This window comes from Panthera pardus, unplaced genomic scaffold, assembly GCF_024362965.1.
Source record: "Panthera pardus isolate Hobbes unplaced genomic scaffold, ASM2436296v1 HiC_scaffold_2, whole genome shotgun sequence".
Lineage (NCBI taxonomy): Eukaryota > Metazoa > Chordata > Mammalia > Carnivora > Felidae > Panthera > Panthera pardus.
Genome location: NW_026526765.1, coordinates 123,520,383 through 123,540,722, shown reverse-complemented (window position 1 = coordinate 123,540,722; position 20,340 = coordinate 123,520,383). Strand labels below are relative to the sequence as shown.

Here is a 20,340-nt window from a genome sequence, read left to right as displayed (position 1 = left end):
TCCCACAACCCTGGGATCATGACCAGAGCTGAAATCAAGTTGGATGCTCAACCTACTGAGCCACCCAGGCACCCCCAAAAATTTTTCACAAAATATTAGCAAACCAAATCCAACAATTTTTTTTAATTTTTTTAAAGTTTATTTATTTATTTTGAGAGAGAGAGAGAGAGAGAGAGAGAGAGAGAGAGAGAGAGAGAGAGAAGATAGAGCTGTCAGCACAGAGCCTGATGCAGGGCTAGAACCCATGAACCATGAGACCATGACCAGAGCCAAAATCAAGAGTCAGACGCTTAAATGACTGAGCCACCGAGGCACCACGAAATCCAACAATACATTAAAAAAATCATTCACCATGATCAAGTGTGATTTATTCCTGGGATACAAGGGTGATTTCATATTTGCAAATCAATCAACATGATATGTCACATCAACAAAAGAAAGCATAAAAACCATATGCTCATTTAAGAGATGCAAAAAAACCTTGACAAAGCAAAACATCCATTCATGATAAAAACACTCAACAAAGTAGGTTTAGGAGAACATACCTTAGCATTATAAATGCCATCTATGAAAAACCCATAGAGAGCATCATACTCAATGGGAAAAACCTGAGAGCTTTTCTCCTAAGATCAGGAACAAGACAAGAATATCCACTCTTGCCACTTTTATTCAACATTGTACTGGAAGTCCGAGCCACAGCAATTAGATAAGAAAAAGAAAAAAAAGGCATCCAAATCAGTAAGGAAGAAGTAAAATTTCTATTTGCAGATGACATGATACTATATACAGAAAACCCTAAAGACTACACCAAAAAATGATTAGAAATGATAAATGAATTCAGTAAAGTCATAGGATACAAAATCAATATATAGAAATCTGATGTATTTCTATACTAATACTATATATTAGTATATATACTATATACTAATAATGAAGTAGCAGAAAGAGAAATTAAGAAAACATTCCCATTCACAATTATACAAAAAATAATAAAAATATCTAGGAATAAATTTAACCAAGGAGGTGAAAGACCTATACTCTAAGAACTGTAATACATAAATGCAAAGATACTCCATGGTCATGGATTGTGAGAACAAATATTATTAAACTGCATACTACTCAAAGCAATTTACACATTTACTACAATCCCTAACAAAACACCAACAGTATTTTTCACAGAACTACAATAAATAATCCTAAAATTTTTATGGAACCACAAAGACTCCAAATAGCCAAGGCAATCCTGAAAAATAAGAACAAAACTGGATGTATCATAATACCAGATTTCAAGATCTACTACAAAACTGTAGTAATCGAAACAGTATAGTACCAGCACAAAATAAGACACATAGATTAATGGAATAGAATAGTGAGTTCAGAGATAAACCTACAATTACATGTTCAATTAATCTACAACAAAGGAGGAAAAAAAATGCAATGGCAAAAAAAAAAAAGCCTCTTCAACAAAAGGTGATGTGAATACTGGACAGCTACAAGTAAGAGAATGAAACTGGACACTTTCTTACACCATACACAGAAATAAATTCAAAATGAATTAAGGACCTAAGTGTGAGACCTGAAACCATAAAAATCCTAGAAGAAAGCACAGGCAGCAATTTTCTGACATCAACTATAGCAACATTTTTCTAGATATGTCTCCTGAGGCAAGGGAAACAGAAGTAAATTATTGGGATTACATCAAAATAAAAAGCTTCTGCACAATGAAGGAAACCATCAACAAAACAAAATGACAACCTACTGAATGGGAGAAGGTATCTGCAAGTGATACATCTGATAAGAGGTTAGTATCCAAAATATATAAAGATCTTATACAACCCAACACCAAAAAACCAATCCAATTGAAAAATGGGCAGAAGACATGAACAGACATTTCACGAAAGAAGACATACAGACGGCCAAAAGACTCATGAAAAGATGCTCAACATCACTCATCATCAGGGAGATGCAAATCAAAACCACAATGAGAGATCACCTCACACCTGTCAAAATGGCTAATCAAAAACACAAGAAACAACTATTGGTAAGGATACGGAGAAAAATGCACCTCATACACTACTAGTGGAAATGCAAAGCGGTAACCCCTGCACCAAGAGAAAACAGTACGGAAGTTTCTCAAAAATTAACAATAGAATTACCATATAATACAAAAATTCCACTATTGGGTATTTCCACAAAGAATACAAAAACCCTAATTTGAAAAGACATATGCATCCCTATGTTTACTGCAGCATTATTTACAATAGCCAAAATATGAAAATAATCTGAGTGTCTACCAACAGATGAATGGATAAAAAAGATGCGGTATAGAGGCACTTGGGTGGCTCAGTAAGTTAAGCATCTGACTTCAGTTCAGATCATGATGTCACAGTTTGTGAGTTCGAGCCCTGCATCAGGCTCCCTGCTAACTGCGAGGAGACTGCTTGGGATTCCCTCTTTCCCTCTCTCTCTGCCTCTCCCCCACTCATTCTCCCTCTCTCCTTCTCTCCCACCCCTCAAAGATAAACAAACATGAAAAAAAAACTTTAAAAAATGTGGTGTATATATACAATAGAATATTACTAAGATACAGAAAAGAATGAAATCTTTCGATTTGCAACAACATGGATGGATCTAGAGGGTATAACACTAGGTGAAATAAAGCAGTCAGAGAAAGACAAATACCATAGGCTTTTACTCATATGTGCAACTTAAGAAAAAAAACAAGCAGAAGACCAAAAAACAGACTCTGACAACAAACTCAGGGTTACCAGAGGGGGTTGGGTGGGATGATGGGCAAAATATGTGAAAGGGATTAAGAGTACACTTATCATGATGAGCACTGAGTAAATATATAGAATTGCTGAATCACTATATTGTATACCTCAGAGTAATATAACACTGTATATTATTTATGCTGGAAATACGAATTTTTTAAAAGGTTGGTTAAAAATAAAGTGTGCAAGATCACATACTACATGTGGAATGTTACATTTATCCATTCATTCATACAACTGACATTTACCAAGCAGCTACTATCTCCCAGGCCACTATGGTAGATTCTAAAATTACAAAAAGGAATATTAATGGCCACAGGGATAGAAAATTTTAGGGAAAGCATTCTTCAAGATACTGGAAACCTAGAAGAAATGGTGCTCTGACACCTCAACTTCGACTCTCCTTTCCCTGGCAGATGATGGCATGGCCTTGCTGATGCTGAATTTGATTCAACGATCCAAAAAGGATGACAATCTAAAAAAATTCCTTTAAGGGAAGCATATAGCACAAGTTCTTTCAGAATGATCAGGTAAACCTGAAGTATAAAAGGCTAATGATATAGCAAGAATTCAAGTTTTCTCCATTCTGGCAGAACCACAGTGAACTCCACCAACCACTGTGCTTCCATCAGATAACGAAGGAGCCAGGGAAACACCATGCCAAGACATTCTGTTCTATTCCTGCTGCCCCACTTCAATAGGAGTTTCCGTATATTTGTTTAAAAAAATTAATGGGAACTTAAGTACATGAGTGTATGCGCATAATGATTTCTTGCTAACCTTAAAACCATCCAAAATGCTTCAAGGTTAAAACAAATATATCCAAAGTAGAGTGGGGAAAACTTTCTCTGGGGAGGCTTCTTGAATAAGGTTAAACCGGGGGTTAAACGAGGCAAAAAGTGAGACCCAGACTGGGAAAACAGGGAATCCAAAATAGATGGAGCTGTGTGTGCAAAGACTCAGACACACAAACTGACAGGCTACATTCAGGAGGCCAGGAACAAAAGAAGCAGGGAGGATTGAAAAGGCTGTGAAGGCAGCCAAAGAGAAGATGAGGCCAGTTAGTGGCAAGAACAACAAGGAACTAGCAACTTCTATCCTATTCCTACGATCATGGGGTATGAAATAACTTTGTAGCATTAATCTCTCAATGTTTGGAGGGGAGAGGGTGTCTCACCTGGAGAAATTCCAAAATGATGAAACAACAGAAAATCTTCCTGGGCAGAAGGTTAAAGCAGATCATCCTTGATAATCCCTTTACATCACCATCCCCCATACCCATTGTGTCTCCAAAACCTAGTGATTTTTCCTGCTGACTGTTTCTTTTTTTGAGAGAGAGAGAAAGAGGGGGAAAGAGGATCCCAAGTGGGCTATGAGCTGACAGCACAGAGCCCAATATGAGGCTCGAACTCATGGACCATGAGATCACGACCTAAGCCAAAGTCAGATGCTCAACCAACTGAGCCACCCAGGCATCCCTCCTGCTGTCTCTTCATGCTGTCCTCCTCACCACTGCTCTTGTCCAAACCATCACTATCTCTCTTCAGGACATTGCCATAGTGTTCCAGCTGCCCTTCCCTATCTACTCTTAGCTCCCAGTCCAACTGTTCTTTACAAAGAATGGTATTTTTTTCCCCCAAATACAAATCTATGTCACTCCCCTGCTTCAAACCTTTTAATGGCCTACTACTCTCCAAAGAAAGATGAAAGTCTTCACACTGCTCAATGAGGCCGTCTGGTATCTAGCTCCTGCCTGCCTCTTCTGTCTCATCCACTCCTCCTTCTTGAGGCCACGCTGACCCTTTTCCATTCCATGAAAAAAACCATGTTCATTCCTACCATGAGGCCATTCCACTTGCTGTTTGCTTTGCTCTTTCCAACCCCAGCCTCCATCTCCTGATCTTTCCAATCTCAGCTAACAGTCACTTCCTCTGAGAGGCATCCTCTATTTCCCCAAACCAGATCTGGCTGCTCCCTAAATTCTTTCACAGTACCATGAAACTTTTCTTTATAGCAATTACCACAACTAGTGATTATAGTTTAGTTTAGTTTTTTTATTCATCTGGTAAATATAAACAGTCCCCATTTTATCCCCAGGGCCTATCATATGGCCTAGTATTAAATCCTCAATAATTAAAATTAGAAATTAAAAAGAGAAAATCCTAGCTGATCTAGACGTGAATGGAAAGGCCAACAAAGATTTTCAGTAGGGCAAGTAGATTCCTAATAATTAGTCATGTTAATCTTTTTTTTTAGTAGTAGTAGTAATGCTAGTAATAATAATAAAAATAGTAACAGTAGCATTTTCAATTTTCAGACTTTTGATCAAAATTAGAAATGAACAAGAAAAAAAGAACATGACTAAATGTTTCAAAACATAACAGGTTATATATACTATGTTAAGGTGGCCAAAGAATAGACTAGAATCTTGTGTGAACCAATTTATTTTATTTGGGGAAAATTCCAAAATTACTCCCTTCACATAAGCCACCACAGGGGGCAAGAACAACCACAATAGCATTAACTTAAAATACAGGTTATGCTCATTTAAGATACACAAAACCAGCAATGGCAGCAACAGTGGCAGAGGCAGCAGAAAATCAGAGTATTTTAAATGTTTCAACCCCCCTGGGAAAAAGGCCAAGTTAGAGTGCAATCTGACCTGCATCATTTTAGGGCCTCTACAAAGGGACCAGGACACTCAGAAAGAGTAGAGGCAAAAAGTTACAAGATACACCCAGGTAAAGAGTCAGGGATTGAAATGTGGAGAGCAAGGGGACTGGCCAAAAATACCATATGGATCCTGAAAGGCCAACAAGCCTGCAAAGCCTACAGTGTCTATTTCCCTACCACTGGCTCTCTGGGGACAAACCGCAGCCTGAAGAAACTATATCAAGAAGAAACTCTGTCCAAATTAAGTAAGGTCATATCACACTTGAATTTTGACTCTCACTGGGAATCTGTCACTGACTTTAATCACAAACCAAGACCCAGATAACAACTCCTGCTTTTCCAAGGGTGGAAAATCTATAGTAGATTGCATTATTGTTACCAATTTTCTTCCTTCTTGCCTGTATCCACACCCTGTATCATGTGACCTTGCAGTCCCTCCTACTAGTGGTTGAGTTTCCCACCCCGTGACTTTGAACGCGGTTTATGACGTGCTTTGGCCAAGGGGATGTTAGCAAATGTGCCACAGAGATTTGAAATGTGCTTATATGTTTTTCCTGTCTCTTGGAATTCTACCATCATCAGGAGAAATGTTCACTAGCATTCTGAACCGAAAAACATGAGAGACCCATGGAGCAAATCTGGACCCAAATTGTAGACCAAAGCTAAGCCCAGCTCAATGTAGCCACGGTCAACCAGGTCTAGCTGATCTGTAGAAACTTGAGCAAGAATACAAAACTGGATTTCTTTCCTAGTTTTTTACTCTCAACTACATTTAAACTTACACAAAAGCTGCAAAAAGAATCATTTCCATACATTGCTCACACGGCCTTTCTCAATATTAATATGTTACACAGTCAGAGACAATTATCAGAACTGGGAAATTAGTAACATTAACCAAACTGTAAAGATCCTTCTTCAAGCCTTACCAGTGTTTCCACTACGTCCTTTTTTGTTCCAGGATCCTATATGGCCTTTGGTTGTTATTTCTCCCTAGTTTCCTATCGTCTGCAACAATTGTTCAACCTTTCCGTGTCTTTCATGATCCTGACACCATCAAGGAATACTGATCAGTTTTTCAGGACTGTCTGGTGTCTTCTCATGATTAAACTGAGGTCATGCATCCTTGACAGAATCACCAAAGAAATGATGCAATGTTCTTCCTAGCACATCATGTCACAAAGTGTATGGTGTTAATATGTCTTATGACTGTTGATGTTGGCCTTGATCAACTAATAAAAGTAGTATCTACTGAGCTTTTCCACTATAGTAAACAAAAATCATAGCAAACTACCAAACTGAGAAAAATAGCTTGGCAGTTTCTCAACCACTTAAACAAAGAGTTACTATATGAACCCAACAACTCCACATCTAGGTATATACACAAGAAAACTTAAAAGCATATGTTCACCAAAAACTTGTACATGAATGCTCATTGCAGCATTATTTATAATAGCTACAATGTGGAAACAACACAAATGTTCACCAACTGATGAATGAATAAAGAAAATGTGGTATATACAAATAGTGGAATACTCAAGAAATGAAATACTGACATATACAACGTGGATTAACCTAGAACACATTATGCTAAGTTAAAGAAGACAGATATAAAGCGTCACATATCATACAGTTCTTTTTAAATGAAATTCCAGAATAGGCCAATCAAAAAACACAGATTATTGGTTGTCAGGAGCCAGGGGGAGGAAGGAAAGGGAAATGACTGCTAATGGAAACGGGGTTTCTTTCTGGGTGATGAAAATGTTCTGGAATTAGACAGTGGTGATGGTTGCACAGTACTGTGTATATACTAAAACCCATTGAATTGCTTAAAAAAAATTATAAGGGAAATACTTTGAGATTATACAAATCCCTTTTCTCCTCAAACCACACCATTAGGGGAATCCTTCTGCAACAATTACCACTCTGGTGACAGTCTAATGGCAATTTTCTACTTCCCTCCTTCCTTATACCTTAATTGAAATTTCAAGTACAGTAAGAAGTATGGCATAATGAATACATATATCTACATCACTTAGACTTCACTGTTTCTTTTTGCCAGATTTGCTTAAACTTTTTGTACTATGCAATGTTGCAAACAGAAACATCACACACAAAAAAAGAAATATTACAATATGTTCAGTATGCATCTCTAAAAAAATATAAAGAAAATTTGCTACAAATAAAATAGCGAGAGGGAGAAGAAACAAAGCAAAGAAAAGAAAAAGAAGGAAAAGAAAAAGAAAAAGAAAGAAAGAAAAAGCAACTTCCTTACAAGGAAAAACTGTCAGTCCTCCATCTATTTAATTATTTACTTAGACCAGTATGGTCTTGTGGATATTTTATTCTGTGAGTTGTAATTCAATTCTATATTATTTATTTTGTTGCCCAGTTATTTCAGCTTGGCCAATTAGCAATTCTTTCAGGTTGGCTCTTGTATTCCTTAAACAAGTTCCTTTCCCCCATCATTTTCTCTTTCAACTATTTCCTTACTTTCTGGTTTCAGAAGATGTCCCGAGTTCATCTTGTCTTTTCCTTCCCCTCCCCTAGAATCAACTACTTCTCAAGGAACCCTTGTTTCTTTTACTGAAGAGTAGTATTTAGAAACCAAGATCTGGGTCATAGGTATGCTCATTACAACTAAGGTTATCATAGCTTTTAGACCCTGTCAATGGAAAGAACTAAGAAATTTGTGTATGTGTATACATTTATATATACGCTCATATACACATCCCTATTTCTTTGTCTATGTGTATATTTATTAAAAACTTCAAGTTTATAATGACATCTCACATTTCAATCTAACACCACAGAGTTCATTTGTCTTCTCCCTTTCCTTACTTGTAACTTCTTTCTCCAACAGAGAGAAACTTGGCTCTTACTATCTGCAATGTATTTACTGTTCAATTCTAACATAAATATACTTTCAAAATTGCTAGCCCATACCCCTATGAGAAACACATTTACCCAACTAGATTACAGTATTTATGTGAGTTCTGTTATCTATGACTTTACAGTATCTACTCAAGAGATCTTTTCACAAAGTCACTTAGGTTATTTCCTTTCTTCCTCACCCACTGTAATGTGATTATGTTATTAACGTGTAATACTTGGTTCACTTGTTTGTGTCTGTATTCTGCTTTGTGGTTCCCACTCATTCACACACTGGTTGGTTTAATTGTTTATTTGGGGCATCCAAAGGATATGTGAACTATTTCTAGAGTTCTAAGACAGACCTATACAAAAAGAAATTATTGTTGTTTTAAGCCAAGTTTTGCGGTGGTTTGTTTACTGTGACAATTCATTCCAATGGTCCTGAAACAAGGAATTTAAAAGCGTCCAATACAATGAACAGTTTTTTTTCCCTGAAATTACATAGTTTTTACCTTTTTAGTGTTTAAATGCCCCTTTATAAAATGAGCAAATGATTATGATGGATGATAGTCGGTTGTTTCATGTTAAGCCTCTTAGCAAAGTAAAGAAGCTGGCCTTCGTGTCTAAAATTTGTTTTTTAAAAAAATTTTTAATGCTTATTTATTTCGGAGAGAAAGGGAGAGAGACACACACACAGAGCACAGTGCAGGAGGGGCAGACAGGAGACACAGAATCTGAAGCAGGCTCCAGGCTCCGAGCAGTCAGCATAGAGCCCCACACGGGGTTTGAATCCACAAACCATGAAATCATGACCCAAGCCGAAGTCAGACACTTAACCAACTGAGCCACCCAGACACCTCCTCAAAAATTTGCTTTTAAACTTTTTCTTATCCATCAAACACCACAGTCTGAAAACTACCCATGTATTCTACCAACCTTCTCTAGGACATTTGAGAATTATTCCCATTATACACTTTAAATTAGTTTATTTTATGGCATATAATTTGTATCTCAATTAAAATGTTTAAAAAATTCATTTTATTGGATAAAGCACTACCTTCTCCTTTTGAATCCCAGAATAGCAATTAGTCTATCAGGTACAGTCCAAGGTGACACCAAATACTTCTAGGGGCCAAGACAGAGAGAGCTAAGCACAGAGCCTACACAGCCCCAGGATACTTGAGTATGGTATGAAGAAGAAAATGTGGGCACCTAGGTGGCTCAGTCGGTTGAGTGTCCCACACTTAACTTCAGTTCAGGTCATGATCCCAGACTTCTCCCCAACTCACACTCTCTCTCTAAAATAAAACTTAAAAAAGAAGAAGAAGAAAATGGACCAAAGAAAGCCTGAGGCCATAAAGGCCTCTTCCTCCACCTGGGCAAGAGGAACCCTGGTAGAAGCACAGGTAACAAACAGTGGACCAAGGGGTAGGAGCCAACAGAAATGTCCACAGGAGGCAGGCAAGTATGAGAGATGAATGAGAAGGGCCATCTACAAAAGACAGTGGTGAGGGCTGAGAAAAATGCTCCCTCTAAAAGCGTCAAACTTTAAAATATAAAAGCCAAACAAATTTTATCTCTAAGTGGAATTCAGCCCACGGCCAATTTGTGACTACTGGAAAAGATCTCTCACCTGACAAATTTTGCATGGTCAGTGTTTGTCCCAACTCATCCCAGTTCCTAGTGATGAGAAACTTGCTCTACCTGGACTCACAACGATAGGGTCCTCCTTGGCTAGTACCCACAGTGAGAATACCAGGCAGCCTGGTTGCCCTGCTTCAGCAGAGGCAGGGCCAATCCAGATGGATGCCATGGTGCTCTTGTTTCTGCCTTGCCATTAGATGCCTCAGCAGGTACATGGCTTTGGGAAGGGTGAAAAGTATGGGCTGTCCTCTCTAGGCTTGTGCCTGGAAACCTCTCCCTCCACAGACTTCTAGACTCTTTCAAGTCCTACCTGGATGCAATTACAAGCAGGATAATCAAGGGTTATCCTGACACGGCCTGCTCAGATGAGAGCTGGCCATGCAACCATGAGCCCTGGAATTCTGCTACCCACTCAGCTCTGCTTTTGAAGGCTGGGTGAATTTAGCCAAATTCCTTTTTCTTTCTGAATCTTCATGCCCTTCTGTGCCAAATGAAAAGAATCTACTGTGTCTGCTTTCACTAATGTGTTAGATTGTTGTGAAGAACAAATGAGAAAATACTGTGTCAGTGTTCTGAAGAAGTTAAAAGGGCTTCAGGGAACAGCCCCAAAAAGGTAAATGTCAACCAGGATGAAACAAAGACATCTTATTTATCAAGTCCTATGGGTATGTGTCAACAAGAATAAAAATACCAGATTATGCTGAGTTTCTGAGGGGCAAGAACCAATTACTCGTGTCTACAGCTCAGGCTCAACATCAGGCACAGTAGGCTTCCAGAAAGGTCAGTTTGAATGCCAGCCCCCTGCCTTGGCCACCCCCAGAATCTAAGAATAGGAGGACTAAGGAACAGGAAGCAGTGCCACTCACCTCACTAGGGCCTCCCAGCCCCTAACCAGGGCTGGTCAGAGCTGAGACTTTACAGGCCCAGTTGCCATGACTACGACAGCCCTCTCCTTCTGCTTTTTTATTCAAAACCCCCAAACAAGTCCTGGCAAGATCCCTGCCTCACACAAATGAGCATCTATCCTGTCTCTCAGGCCAAACTTGAACTGAACCACTAACAAAAAAAAAATGTGCACAAACCTCTCTGGAGTGCTGAACCCTGAACCAATGCTTAATGTTATTTTTTTTTTTAAGGGTAACACAAATAGAAATTTATTTTTTTATGAACAGTGAAACATACAGCAAACCAGTTTGGATTGTAGTTATATCTATGCATTTTTTAAAAGTACATAACAATGAAAAAATGAGAAAAAAATTAAAATATTCTCCAAACTGAATTTTCACTCTTGAGTCACAGAATCCAAGAGAATCCAAGAGTTATCTGGTATGGCTTCCACACAAGAGTGGAAATCCCTCACCTGCATTAAAGCCCCTTAGAACAAGAGACTCCACAGTTTTCTTCAGGGAGCAGCTACCCTGACAGCTCCCACCACCCTCCAGCACTACCCTCCAAAATATCATCTGCTGGGACCTATGCACGGTCTCCTTCCCAGTCCAGAAGGAGGACAGACAACAGGTGGTCACCAACCGCTACCTACAGAATTCACAAGAGCAGTGTTCTTCAAGGACTAGCAATGCTACTTAGAAGACTTCCTGTGTTACAGTCAGAGAAGTAGAGGACAAAGGCTCAAAGTAACCATATGGAGGACACAGTCAGTCTCTTTTCATAACTGGCTTTTCAACAAGCATTTACTCAGGGTTAGGCAAGAGCCTGCTCTTTTCTAAGCATCCTTTCTACCACATCTTATTGCACACCCACTGAGGGCCACTTGCTGTGTTGGCCACTTGCTGTGTTGGCCACTGGGAAGAATACCACATGAATAAGACCAACTGCTGCCATTGAGGAATAGGAAGTAAATGAAGAAACGGGGGTAGTAACATTCCGAGTTCCAAGTCCAGAGAAGACCTTTCAAGCAAGCAAAGAAATGAGCATATTTAGGGTGCTATGAGTAACTCCATTTGAAGCATTTGGAGATCAGCATATAAAACAGGAATACAAGAACCAAGGAGGCTAGTTGAAAAGCAATTGTACTTGTCCCAATCACACATAATAAAGCCTGAACCAGGGGAACGGGTAGCATGAGAAAGTAGTAAGGAGTAATATTTTGACCACACAAACTAGGAATCCTATCATGGCCGTCCATCTTCCCTCCCATAAAAGCAACAGCCCTTTAATCATGCGCAGCAACTTTCCCACCAGCCCAGGATACCTGTCAGAGACCTCAAATTTAAAGCCAGGGATGGAGTAAAGGAGAACAGTGGTGAGGGGCAGAGGAGTTACTTTTACCCACAGATGCACAATGAGTTTTCCATGTCTGTCTCCTGGGCTGCTGATTGCCTCTGTCCTTCTATTTCTACCTTCAATCTTTACCAAATTCCTCTTTAGCTTAGACAAAAACCCAGTAAGTGAGACTAACAGATATAGCACAGCCTTTTAATCAGAGCACTTGGAATATTGTATCCATGCTGGAAATCAGGTTTTCAATAACCCTGTTGACTGTTACAGTCTACTAATTCCTGTCATTTCTCTCTTTTTAAAGATATACTCCCACCCAACCCCTACTTTCTCAACTGTACAAAATCTTGAATATATTCAGACTTCAGTCTATTCCCATTGAGCACACATGTGTTGGAGGTGAAGAAAGCTCAAGAAAATTCAAAGAGAAAGGGAATCACCAAGAGGCCAAAGGCCTGGCAGTCAGAAATAAATCACAGTACATCCCAACATTTTTTCCAGTCCTCTAAACCCACCTAATAATTATTAAGTCAAATAAAACTGCATCTGTAAAAGTCTCAGTGTAACTGATATTAACCACAAAAGACTGGCAATGAGCTTCACTCAATAATGAGGTGGGGGGAAAATGCCAAGATGGAAATGAAGGAGTTAAACGTACCCATTTCCCAGAGGCAAGGGGCCTTGGCTCTACTACTGCTCATTTTCTGGAGGGGACTCTTGGGGATTCCAGAGTACATTTCCAACCCAGGCACAATTTCATTAGCAGCTCATTAGCAGGAGTGGCAACCATTTCTGACTCGACTTTTTCATAATATTTATTGGTTAATTGACGCTTTGAACACAGGTTGACTGAGAACCAAATGAAAGTGCTAAAACCACTCATTAGTCAAATTTAAAACACAAAGATTATATTCTAAACATACCCTTTGTTCTCATTTATTTTCCTCAAACAGAAGTCATAATTTAATAAGGGGGTTAAAAAAGCCTAGTGTGAAGATATTGTACTTTAATATTTAATCCTCTTTCCCACCCCATTAATGCCCAGGGTTCCTGACATCATAATTGGCTCTATTTGTTCTTTTTTACAGCACCTGTTACCTCTAGGGCCAAATGTGGCTCTATGAATTATTTCAAAACAAGTATTGGTGACTCCTGACCTCTACAATTTCCCCAAGGCCTGCTGAAAAAGCCCCTCACCTTGGATGCTCCCTCCAGTGGAAAGAGAAGAAATCCAAGGGTATGAATGGAACAAAATTCCTAGGGCAGAATTTCTCTCTAGATCAGTTCTAAAGGATGGAATTCTTAAATCTCTCCCTTTTGGTGGGGAGGGGAGAGCAGTGGAGGTGCTCAGGAGCATGCAAACCTGAATGGGAAATGAGGCAGATGGAAAAACAGAGTGCAGGGAAGGCGGTCAAGGAAACAACTGGTCCGGGGACCCTCCCCTACCATCGTGGGAGGACCTTTAATCGCAGCCAACATGCACAACAACATGAGGTCACCCGAGACTTATTTCACCTAAGTATAACGGCCATCCCAATTTGTTGCCTCTTAACTTAGTATTTGGCATCATCAGTATTAAAAGACCTACTAAGTAGTGCTGTGCTTTGCTTTCTTCACTTCTACTGCTAGGTTCACCAGAAGGAGCTACAAGCCCCTAACATCTAGGTGACCTGGGCAGCTGTCCAGTGCGGTGGTAGAAGGGAGCGGGTGAGCAAGAGGAAGACACAGGTTCCAGTTCCACCACATGATATCTCCTAGAACTTGAGAAAATAACCTCTGTGGCCCATGTACAGAATGGGGCTCAGAGTAGTCACTCCAGAGTTCACTGTGAGGAGTAAGAAAGAATATATGTGGGATGCTTAGGGCTGATTCCACAGAGCCCTCAATAATGGTGTTTGCCATTATTGGCGGAGCCCTCAATAATGGTGTTTGCCTCAATAATGGTGTTTGCCAGGCACCTAGGGGTGCCGGGGGTGGGGGGGGCTCAGTTGATTAAGGGTCCAACTCTTTATTTCAGCTCAGGTCATGATCTCACGGTGTGAGTTTAAGCCTCACATCGGGCTTTGCGCTGACAGCACATATGGAGCCTGCTTGAGATGCTCATTCTCTCTCTACAAGAGCTACTTGCACATGCTCTTTCTCTCTCTCAAATAAATAAACTTAAAAAAAAAATAATGGTGTTTGCCTGGCTCTTCCCGCTCTGTGCACGGTTTTTCCAGCTATGAGACAGGGACTAGTGCCATGATAGATGGTCACACTGAGTGTTGACAAACTCTTAGAATATATGATTGAGTTCTGTAGAGATGTGTCCATGATTTTTGTAGAATTTTCAAGTCAGATTGCCTCATTAAGGCTACAAAAAGTTAAGTAACAATAAAGGCTTGAGGACATCCAAATTGAGAGGGTAGCAAATGAGCCACTTAAACCAGACCTGTACCACACCAAAAACACCCATATTACAGCTTTCCTTGACTGGGGCCACCAGCAGGCTAACCAAATCCATTTAAGACGGGGAGGTCTCTATCCCACTCCCCAAGACATCAGAACAGAAAGCAAAGAAGCTACATCCAGCAGCATAACCTTAGCAAACATGGGGAGGAATGAAATGAGAACAGCTGCCAACCAGCAACAAGGGAGAAGGGTTTCGGGTTTCCCGATAAACTTAACTCAATCACAGGCTTCAGTCTGTTTTGCAACAATGTACCATAAAAGCTTATAAAAGCAGCTGCCCTGACTCTAGTTCCTCAAGGGACTATGCTGGCAGGTGCCCACCCAAGCATGGGCGAAGATGCCTGGATGTTTTGGGCCACTGGGCACAAGGCTGGCGCTCCAGCAAATCTGTGTATACTTCAGACAAGCAGCCTGTTCCACACCACCACTCCATCCTCACAGCTGATGCTGGCTCTGGCTGGGCCTCCTCACAATGCTCCCAATCCTGAGCACCTAATGTGAATGTTGCAACCGTCATTTGATTACATATATTCTACCCACTGTACACGAAAAACTGTGCTTAGAAGTTCTGGCCTAGGTTGAGGCACCTGGGTTGCTCAGTTAAGCCTCTGACTTCGGCTCAGATCATGATCTCATGGTTCATGGGTTCAAGCCTCGCATTGGGCTCTGTGCTGACAGCTTGGAACGGAGCCTGGAGCCTGCTTCGAATTCTGTGTCTCCCTCTCTCTTTCTGCCCCTCCCCTGCTAGTATATTCTCTCTCTCTCTCTCTCTCTCTCTCTCTCTCTCTCTCTCTCTCTCTCTCCCCAAAATAAACAAACATTAAAGAAAAAAAATTTTTAAGAAGTTATGGCCTAGGTACTCCCCTCCCACCCTTAAGTGGATTCATTCCCTACTGACTACTTTTGGTGTGAATCCCTTTTGACAGAAATCACCTCCCAAAAAGCCATCTCCAAGACACCCTCTAACACCCTCTTTCTACCTCCCATTTCAAATTTTTAAAGGAAACGGCAAATTCTTCAAAACTCCAGGGATGCCAGTAACCTGAGCTAGAAGCAACCCTAGGAGATCATGAGAGCTAATCTCCACTGAAAAGATAGATGGTCTTGTGCTGTGCCTCCTGCTATTGCACATAGGCAAAGAATCACCCAAGGACAACTCTCCTGGCATTTTCCTTCTTAAAAATCTTTAGTGGTTCTTTGCTGCGCTCCAAAGTACCAATACCCCTGCTGGGGTCCAAGCCCCACCTAATCCAGTAAGGCCCCTGCTGATCTCTGCCCCATCTTCCCTCATCCACAGGTACCTCACACTCTAGCCAAACACATTCTATGCTTTCCTTTGTCCTTGATATTACCTCCTTCATTGCTTTTAGGCTGTTAAAATCAAATCCTTTTTTTTTTTAATATTTATTTATATTTGAGAGATAGAGACAGAGTGTGAACAGGGGAAGGGCAGAGAGAGAGGGAGACAGAATCCGAAGCAGGCTCCAGACTCTGAGCTGTCAGCACAAAGCCCGATGCAGGGCTTGAACCCAAGAACTGCGAGGTCATGACCTAAGCTGAAGCTGGACACTTAACCAACTGAGCAACCCAGGCGCCCCTCAAATCCACTTTTTAATAGCCTAGCTTGACCAACTCCATGTGGTATTATGCACTGTCCTCCCTTCCTTTCAATCTCCAGACTGTCTTGCTTATTCCTTTCTAATGGCACTACCTCTTTATTTTCTCTTAGTCATTTAGGTTCTTGTTACTCATTAAACAGACATTTACTGGCCACTCACAATAGACCAGGCTTTAGGGAAATTAAGGATAAGACATGGACTCTCCACAATTAAGGCAATCACTGGTCTAGTGACGGAAACAAATCCATAAAATTGTAATACTTGTCAAATTTTCTCCTGTAGGTTAGATTCCTCTTGAAGTCAGGACATCTTTATATTCCTTACATTGCTAAACAGAGTGTCTGGTACACAGTTAATGTCCACTGTATGTCCCAAAACAAAAATGAGTGAGCTTTATGGGAAGAAAAGCAAACAATTTCCTCTTTCTGAAATGCAGGGCAGAAGGATGTATTGCTACAAAGATAGTCTCTAACTTGGAACCAGGGGAAAATCAAACTTAATTTAAGCATATTTTTAAATGTGTTTTATTTCCACAGTATCACTCCTCAACCCATAAAGAAAATCAAAGAGAGGTACAAAGACAATTACACAGACAGAAACAAAGAGCAAGAGATCAAAAGAGAATGGGAGGGAAGCATGGTTTAGTTCTTAACTGTTAGTAAAACACACACATCAGACTTCACTGCAGACTTCTGAGTATTATCACCTCTAATTATAAGCTTTAGTGGATGAAATGTTGGTGACAGCTCTATGACTGCTCTTTATTCTTAACCCTTCAAGTATTCCAAAGTCCACCAAACAGAAATAAGATAGAGCTTGTGGTCAAGAAGGCAAGAACAATGTCACCTGAGCCCAGTCGGTGAAGACTCAAATTGTATGTGAAATATTTTGTTTGTTTGTTTTCAGATGTTTATTTTTGAGAGAGAGTACATGAGTGGAGAAGGGGCAGCAAGAGGGAGAGAGAGAATCCCAAGGAGGCTCCACACTGTCAGCACAGATCCATCCCAACATGGGGCTCGAATTCAAAAACTATGAGATCATGAGAGCTTTTAGGCCAATACTGGCAAGGCCAATCAGCAAAAGGCATTCTAAAACAGGTTAAGGATATAAATCAACACTTTTGGGCATTTGGCAACATCTATTAAAACTATAACTCTTCATTTCATTTGACCCAACAGATTCCACTTCTGTATATGTCTCCAATGTATACATTCACAGAAGTACACAATGATATATGGATAGAATGTTCATTACAATATTTTATCAATTGTGTTAAAATCAAAAACAAATGGAGACTAGCCTTGAAAATTCCTTGAGCAGGCAAAACCAGTTTAGTCATAAAAACAAAGTGTAATTTAACTTATTTTCCAAGACTAACTTCACCTGGATCATTTCTTGCTTACGCCTCTGGACGTCATAGCAAAACTGGAAGCTGTTTCCCAAAGTTGATGAGGTAACCAGTGATCAGTTCCCCATCATTTAGGAAAATTCTAATATTACAACCAGTGTGAAGAATATAGAGTCGCTGCTTTCTCACTATATAAGCTACATTATAACAGTACACCCCTGAGCCTCATTCCATAATTTGGTTTGAGTGTTTCCTGTTTGCAAACTGTCTTTTTGGTGTGTGCACAATAAAGTTTTACTAATTACTACTTTGAAGGTTCATTGGTTTTACCTATGTAATTTCTGAACTCTGACAATTCTGAACGAGAAACAATACAAATGTCCATCACAGGGAACTTGCAGCATAACACAGCACATTCCTTCAATGGAAGACAAGGAAGAGGGAGACTTGTACTGACATAAAAAGATGACTAAGGCTAAGCAAAAACAAAAAATTGCAAATATATGATTTCATCTTTCTTTTTAAAGAATGTATGATGTTAACGTCGCAGCAGCATAGTTTCTTCATCTAGCCAAATCCCCACACAAAAACAGACTCAGCAACTAGATAGCAAAACCAAACCCATAAACAACATTTACATCAAAACTAAGTGAAAAAATATCTAGGAATCCCAAAACAGAAGCAGATGAAGACAAACCACCAAATGACATCAACTCTGAATGGTACCACTCTCTGTATGGGACGATAAAGGAAGCAAGGAGGTGCCTCTCATACTTTACAGAGGAAAACCCCACAGTAATCAACAGGTATTCACTAAAAAACACAGTGGGCTGATGGGAGAACAGCAGTTGACCCTAGGAGGGATTTTTCCCAGTCCAATAACAGGCAAGTCCAAGAAACCCATGGTTAAGTTCTCAAAGGGGCTAGAGAAATCAGGTCCCAGTGAACTCTCAATTTAATCAACCAGTGCTCTGTATCAGCACAGCATCCCAAAATAAGACACTTTCAGAAATGGAACCAAAATTAAGCAAAACTGAAACAACAGAAATAAAGGAAAGAGGAGGTCCACATAAAAGTGAGGGAAGAAAACAGAGCTGAGAAACCTTATAGAGGAAGCTGCCATGTTTGTGAACACTACATGAAAACAACAGAAGAGGGAGCACTATGAATTTAGAAAAGGTAATTAAAACCATGCTTCTTTCAAATCCCAAGAAATCTAATCCCACATAAGAATAAGCAACAGAAAAATAATGAGGTCAAATCCTATAAAGACATTAGAAGACCGTAAAAAAAAGAATAGGGCTAAGAGTAACATCCCTACAGGTAATGCAAGCAAGTCAGAAAGACATGGCCACCAATAGATCAAAACACGAACTTGCTATTTCAAAATGAGCTAAATACTTTTTTTTTTTTAATGAGAGGAGATATTCAAGAACAAAAATAAGAAATGAAGTGCCAAAACTCAAAGAACAATTAGAAATAAAAGAATAATCACAACAGAAAATGCCTTAAGATAAATAGAAGGTAAAAGGAGGAATATTTAAAAACCATAAGGAGGGGCGCCTGGGTGGCTCAGTTGGGTAAAGTGTCCGACTTCGGCTCAGGTCCTGATCTCATGGTTCGTGGGTTCAAACTCCACACCAGGCTAGCTTCTGTCAGCAAAGAGCCCACTTCTGATCCTCTGTCCCCTTCTCTCTGCCCCTCCCTTGCCTGTGGTCTCTCAAAAATAAACATTAAAAAAAAAAAAAAAAAAAGAACGAGAACACACACATAATGTTTTCAGCTGTTTTCAATAATCATATAAGGGGTGGTAATAATGCCATTCTGAAACTATTATATATATATTATATAAATAAAAGGACACAGAGCAAATGAGTAATTATTAGATATTTTAATTGCACACTCCCCTGTGTCCTAAAACCAGAATTCTTAGTGTGGAAGGAAAGAGATATGGATTTAATATCAAAGAGGTTAAACAAAATTCCTCTTCTCAAGAATATGAATATCCATTTGACTGCATGAGGTATATTACCATATATATTTCCTAGCTATTGTCAACAGAAAAGTCTAGAAACAATGATCAACATGATGGCAATGAGCAACCCAAATGGCCAAACTGTAGTCTTAAGACACCATCTCCTTTTAAAGGAAACCAGGGCTTCCTAGAGCAATGGCTGATCTCAGTCCTGAGCAGGACTTAAATAAGATGAGCCTAGAATATCTTGTCACACCAGATAGTAAGAAAGCTGTCAATAACTGCTAGGGTAACATCAAAAGAGTTTACTTGAAAACCTTCAACTGAACAAAGATGGAATGACTGCAGTTTCAGTAAAAATAATAATTGTAAGGGATTAAAATATACCACATACACTTAAATCCATGAGTTCACAAAGGGAAAAAGAAAAAAAAAATAATCACCTCCAGAGGATGACTAGAAACCAATTCATTATCTTGAAAACTGGTAAGTAAGGAAAAAGAACCAAGCATTTATTCTGACTTTCCCTTATGAACTGTACTACTGGGTAACCAAATAATATATGAGGGGAAGTGTCTCTATCAAAATAATGTAACTAAAAATAAAAACAAAATGACAGATTTGAATATCAGTATCCTGTAACCCCACGAGAGGCAATCAGACATTATGTACTTCCTAATACAAGAACCCCAAACTACATATAGTTTTGCCATAGGGACAGAACCTGAGTCTGATTGAGCCTCTGGA

The 20,340-nt window shown here is 39.6% G+C and overlaps 1 protein-coding gene across 2 annotated transcripts in view; it reads right to left on the bottom strand.

The window, feature by feature from the left end:
• SIL1 (SIL1 nucleotide exchange factor) overlaps window positions 1-20,340 on the bottom strand; it is a 218,816-nt gene that overhangs the window by 99,264 nt on the left and 99,212 nt on the right. The window lies entirely within an intron of this gene.